The sequence below is a fragment of the Dasypus novemcinctus genome, chromosome 13 (assembly GCF_030445035.2).
Source record: "Dasypus novemcinctus isolate mDasNov1 chromosome 13, mDasNov1.1.hap2, whole genome shotgun sequence".
NCBI classification, from domain to species: Eukaryota; Metazoa; Chordata; class Mammalia; order Cingulata; family Dasypodidae; genus Dasypus; species Dasypus novemcinctus.
The window spans coordinates 73,335,424-73,342,046 of NC_080685.1; the positions used below are offsets into that span (position 1 = coordinate 73,335,424).

The 6,623-nt window shown below is 39.2% G+C and overlaps 1 pseudogene; it reads right to left on the bottom strand.

Moving 5' to 3' along the window:
• Positions 1-3,606: 3,606 nt before the first annotated feature.
• Positions 3,607-4,950, bottom strand: LOC101436046 (olfactomedin-4 pseudogene; annotated as a pseudogene).
• Between the last annotated feature and the right edge of the window lie 1,673 nt (positions 4,951-6,623).

Sequence of the window (6,623 nt, forward strand, 5' to 3'; positions counted from 1 at the left end):
CCCTGAGACCTTGTTTAATATTTTCCATTCTTCTCTTCATCTCTTCTTTTGTATGTTCACTTTCAGAAGCCATCACTTCAAGCTCATCAATCCTTTCTTCTGCCTCCTCAAATCTGCTATTATATGATTCCAATTTTTAAAATATTTCATTTATTGCACGTTTCATTCCCATAAGATCTACTATTTTTCTATGTATGTTTTCAAATTCTTCTTTGTGCTCATCCAATATCTTCTTTTTTTTAAAAGATTTATTTATTTATTTCTCTCCCCTCATTCCCCGCCCCAGTTGTCTGTTCTCTGTGTCTATTTGCTGCGTGTTCTTTGTCCATTTCTGTTGTTGTCAGCGGCACGGGAATCTGTGTGTTGTTTTTTTTTTTTATTGCATCATCTTGCTGTGTCAGCTCTCTATGTGTGTGTTGCCATTCCTGGGCAGGCTGAACTTTCTTTGCGCTGGGCGGTTTTCCTTATGGGGTGCACTCCTTGTGCGTGAGCTCCCCTGCGTGGGGACACTTCTGCATGGCACCGCACTCCTTGTGAGCATCAGCACTGCATGTGGGCCAGCTCCACATGGGTCAAGGAGGCCTGGAATTTGAACCGTGGACCTCCCATGTGGTAGACGGATGCCCTAACCACTGGGTCAAGTCTGCTTCCCCCAATATCTTCTAAATATCCTTAATCTCTTTAGCCATTTCATTGAATTTATTAAGGAGATTTGTTTGAACTTCTACAATTAGTTGTCTCAATTCTTTATGTCATCTGGAGACTTATTTTGTTCCTTTAACTGGGCAATAGCTTCCTGTTTCTTGGTGAGAATTGTAATTTTTTGTTGGTTTCTTCGCATCTGGCTTACTAGAGTATTTATTCAGGGTGTAGTTTTTCTCTTTAGTTTAGGGTTTCCTATCCTCTCTCCCTTGCTGGTTGTACAATAGGAGCTAAGCATGTAGTTGGTGCTGTAAGCTGTGGAGGCTCAAGCTTCCCTCATTGCACCAGGGACCAATGAAGCTTCTCTCAACTTTCTCCTTTGCCAGGGGTGGGGACAGAGACACAGCTATGTGGAATAATCCAAGTGCAGGCTTAGACTGTATTTGCCCAGAGAGACTGATGAACCTTCCATCCCTTTCTCCCCTGCCTGGGACAGGGATGGACCTGCAGGTGTGAGCAGCAATCTATGCATTTGGGTCCAAGATGACCACAGTTGCCCTGGTAGACTTCTGATTTTCAGTCTATGGCAGTGCAAATTACCTGCCGTTACCTGTGTAGGGTGGTGCAGGTGTCCTCAGCCTCCTCCCTGCCAAAGGCAGGGCTGAAGCCTAGTCTAAGGCAGAAGGCTGATCTGCATGAAAGAAAGTGGTTCCTGCTGAGACTGAGAGTATCAGTCAGCCCGGCTTCCCCTTAGGCTGGGGGTGGAGTCAGAATGGTGGTTACTGGCCTCTTTCTGACTTGGGCTGCTGGTTCACACCCCAGCTGTTACCAGCATTTTATCTTAGCCAGATGAGTCTACCAATCAGCAGTCAACCATCTCTTCCTTCCCCATTTCTGAGAAATGGAGCCTCCAAATCCAGCCACAGAATAGTCCCTGGGGCAGCTCGCACCATCATAGTAGGATAGTCACAGGTCTCCGCCTCTTGGCTGGTAATTTCCTGGAGAGGCTGGTGCAGGTCCCCACAGATTCCTCCCTGCTGGAGGTGGCACTGGGCTTAAGCTAGAGCTGCAATATTATCTGGATGGAAAGAAGCTAGTCCCCACTGGTACTGGGATCCTCAATGCATCCCACTTCTCCTTGTGCCAGGAGCAGAGTTAAGATGGCAGCTCCCGGCCTCTTTCTGACTTGGACAGCCTCAAACTTTACCTCTTCTCAGGATTTTACTGTAGCCTGCTGTATTTACTCATCAGTAGCTGAAATTTGTGCCCAACCATCTCTTCCTCCCACATTTTGGGGAAGTGGAGCTTTCAATTCCAGCTGCAGAACAGCTCCTGAGGAGTCTTGTGCCTCCAATGGAGGATAAGCACTGGCCTCCAGGGTGTGGAGCACTCTACTTATGAGTCTTCTCTGCAGATGGGCAGTCTTCTCATTCTCCTCCCTCAAGCTCACTGCAGGATGATCTTCTGGTCTGCTGGAGCTCCCAAACAGGTGCTTCAACTAGCTGCAGAGAGCTATGTGTGTTTGCTATTTGCCCTGTAGCAGGAGCTGACTCTAGGAGCTCCTTACTCTGCTGTCATCTTGCTGATTCTACGCATTTACTTTTATAAATGTTATAACCACACAATACACTTCTACTCTTTTTCTTTAGACAATGAGGTCACTTTTACAGCATTGAATTTTTTTTCAAAGCACAATTTAACCATTTTATTAAATAGCAAGGGTATGCAGCATTTAAGGAACCCACTGTATGGACTAAAACTCATGAACATCAAATGTACATAGAGACGAATGGCAAAGCCATCCAAAAGAATAGAAGCCCATACTACTGCAAACTTTTCAACTATAGGACTGCTACTCTCAGTGGCTTTCATTTTCATTTTCTTTTAAGTGCCATGCTTAAAGGAAGAAAACAATTATACCTTTAAAAAATTCTCATGATATGACTTAATACAAGTTTCTCATACATTCCAATGGCTTTATTACATAAACAATGTCATTTCAGTAGATGAGGTACTTTTTAAAATTTCTCTCATTGTCCATCTACATAAAAGTCAGTTGAAATTTCCTACTTTGTAAACTTCATTACAATGGCAGCTTGGAAGATTAAAACCAGACTTACCAAATATACTGCCCCCCTGCCTCAACCCACTTATCCCTTGCTTTTCGTATAATTAACCAGTTTTCTATGGAGCAGCTATAAGTAAACTTAATTTTCTTTTTCTCATCATGAATTTTTATTTACATAGCTCTACAGATATAAGAAAATCAGATAATAATGATAAAACAGTATCCTTCCAATATGGGGTTGTCAGATGTCTAGGGGTATTATGGATCTAATAAAGCCTACAGTTAGCTGACATCTGGAAATTAAGGAACTAAAGAAAATTCAAAAAATTCACTATGGCTTCTTGGGATAATTTGTTGAAGAGAGAGGACTCAATGATAAAACTCCATGCAACCCTGATAATTCTTCCATGTCTGAAATGAACCTGGGGCTTAATTAGGCAGAATGTTTTTTAAGCTCCTTAAGTGACCAGATATTCAACTTTGTTTTTCTCACTAGCATCTGGAAACACATATTGTACATAGCAGATATGTAAATTTAGCATGCTTATATCAAAACTGTAAGATGTTCAGAGTTTTCTGGAGAAAGGATCTTCTATGCATTAAAATTTATACTTCACTGTAGGCTTTATTAGACCCATAATGCCCCTAGATCTCTAACAACCACCCCCAAAAGGATCTTACTTTCATTGGAAAAATACATCTTAGGAAAGCATCTGACTTATGAGAGAACTCATTCAGGCAGGGCAAATATCCTAAAATTTTAGTCTGGAGCAACCATGCTCCCAATTACGACTACTAAAGAAACACACTTCTGGATCCCCCTGTAGATAAATAAGTGGAGATGATGATTTGCCAACAAGCATTTTATTTCTCTCTCACCCTAACACCTCAAAAGTTTATTGGAGTTTCTGCAGGAAGATAAGATCGTAATTCAGAAGGTAACCATCATTACAGACACGAAGTTGCTGGTTACAAGAATGGTAGTAATGCTCTGCACTTTCTCCTGTATTTTATGCATTGTAATGTCTAGGCAGCCCCCTTTCCTGTGCTTTAATCATAGTAGTAAAAAACCTCTTCTGTTTTGGTGTTCATTGAATGGGTTTGACACAGAACCCCACATATCATGAAGGAATTAGAAACAGATGGTGTGTACTGCCTGGTGTGCCAAGTGTTTAGCATCTCAAGTGCAGGGTCCTTGAGTTTGCTAATCAACATGTTGCCAGTGCTTGCTTAAGCTAAATTAATCACCCACAGCCCATCTTCATCCACAGCAAAGTCAATATCTTGCCAACCAACATCAGGATAAGAAAAGCAGTTATTATAAGAAACACCCAGGAGAGCATGATTTAGAGATACTGCGTTGGTAGTCAAATTAATTTTGGCAATGTTCTGGGAGTTGTGCAATATGTACATGTTGTACATGTTGTTGTTGTACACTGCTATGCCACTGATTTAGCCATTGGTAATACCATATTGTTAGTAACTGAGGTACAATAGTCGATCATTCAGTGTATTGTAGAATCAGAAATATTGCAAATATCTCTCTTGTGTGTTCAAAGTTGCCACTCAATCCAGACTTTCATCTGGATGCCTGGGAAAGTAATCTCAACCCCTGCACCATATTTATAATCAAGTTCTGACTCACAAAAGGCTTGCTGATATTCACCACACCATGAAGACTACATGTCTCTGGAAAGGGAGGACAGATGACAGGAAAGCAGTTTTCACCTTTAGAGACCTCACATTCCTTGAATTTCTTCTTCAGGTCCAGAATTTCTCATCGAATAGCAAGAACATAGTTTTTGTCTAGTCTCTAGAATTTCTCTACCAGGAGAGTTATATTCCTTATCTTTACCTCCTCTTCTTTACAATTTCTAAACTTCCAACAAAACTTTCTTTCAACTCTACAACCAATTTCTTAATCTTCTTCACTTCTATCTTGATCAGCTTGAAGTTTAGTTCATGATAAAAATGGTATACTGTTCCATGATCTTTACTCTCACAGTGAGCTTTTTAAGTGTTTCTTTTCATATACACGATCTCACATTCCTTCACTTTAGAGAGCTCTTTCTCAAACTTCTAGGAGAGAATGTGAATTGTGAATTCCAGTGTTCTACTCTCACGATAGGAAAGGTGATGTCATGCAAGGAAATGGAGAGAAGACGGATCCCACGGTCATCCATGAACCTGGTGAAATTAGAAAAAGTCTGGAAGCCAGACCAGGAGCTGGTGATGTACATAGAAGTGGAGGGAAAGTTGAGGATTTTTTTAAAAAATACATATTATATTTAGTTTTATTTATGCCATTTCCAGAGTTTTTCATTTCTTTTTGTATATGCAAAAAGTTCTTTTTTATAATCTTCCTTCTGACTAAATTTTTAAAAATCCTTTTACATTTTACCTGAGTCAGGACATCTTTTGTTTATCTGAAAAAGCTTTATATTTTTCTTCTTTAATTTTGAAATGTGTTTTTGCTAGGTATAGAATTTTGGGTTGACAGTATGTTGCTGTATTAGTTGCTTATCTTTCAATACTTAAAATGTGTTATTCCACTCTCTTCTGGATTTTTACTATCTGTTGAGAAGTCTCCTGTAATTTTCATTGTTTTTTTTCTATGTAGCATATCTTTTAACACTGATGGCCTTCAATATTCCTTTGTCTCAGGTTTTTACTGGTTTGAATATTATGCTTATAAATGATATTCGTTTATTTTTCTGTTAGTTTATAATTTATTTATTCTGCTTGAAGTTCTCTTACCTTTGGTGTCTAGTTCTATGTCTGTTTAGTTTTGGAAAATCCCTTCAGGTATTTCTTGTACTTAACTTTCTCTTCTCCTTCTGAAATTTCAGTGACACATGCTACCATATTTCATAATATCCTATAGCTCTTGGATGCCTCTTTTGTTTTGTTTTTTCCTTCCTCTTTCTCTCTCAGTGTGTGTGTGTGTGTGTGTGTGTGTGTGTGATTTCTATTAAAGTATCTTCTGGTCCAATAATTGTTTTCCAGTATTAAGTCATCTGATGAGTCCATGGAAGACAGTCTTCATCTATGTTGCCTAATGCTTTATTTACAACACTTACATTTGATTCCTTCTTAGAGTCTGCATCTCTCTGCTGAAATTCTCATTCCGATCAAGGATGTTATACATATTTGCCCTAGAGGTTTCTTCTTATTAATAATATTAATTTAATTTTTCACTCTCATGGTCATAAGTGAGTCTATTTCCATGGACTGCTTTTTCTCAAGCAAAAGTGACTTTTTTTCTTGTTTCTTTGTGCACCATATAATTTTCTTTATTAAAGTAGAATTTTTTTGTTGTTGTTTAAGAGTAAATATTGAGGGAAGTAGAATTTATACCTGGATATTGACACATCCTTTCTTCTTCTGTCTCTTTGGTGGGTAGAACATCTAATATAAATTGATCCATGTTTTATTTTGTTATTATGGTTACCTTCAGTGAAACATAGACCTCAAATTGCTCCATAAATGCCTTGTGCAGAGAATGATAGGTGGTTCATCAGAGGGTTTTCTTAGTATCTGCTACCATGTCAGAGTCAAACGTAAGTCTTTTTACCTGTGCCTCCCAGACAGTATCTCATTATCGACCTGCTGTTGTCATTTACCCAGCAGTGGAATGAAGTTACTTGCTTTGCTGTTGGACATTTGCTACTCTGGTGATAGGGACCTGGGGATTATCTCTATTGGTGTGACTTAGCCTCAGTCTCAGGCATACACTGTGTCCTCACATTTCAGGGACTGGACAATCTCAGTAACCCCATATCTCTTTTAACAATAAAAGATTTCTAAAAGTATAGACCATGGATTATTTTCTCATGCCTCTTCAATGTTAGAAGTATTGTGTGTGTGTCTGTGTGTGCATTTTGCTTGATTTTTCTGTTACTTCCTTTCATAT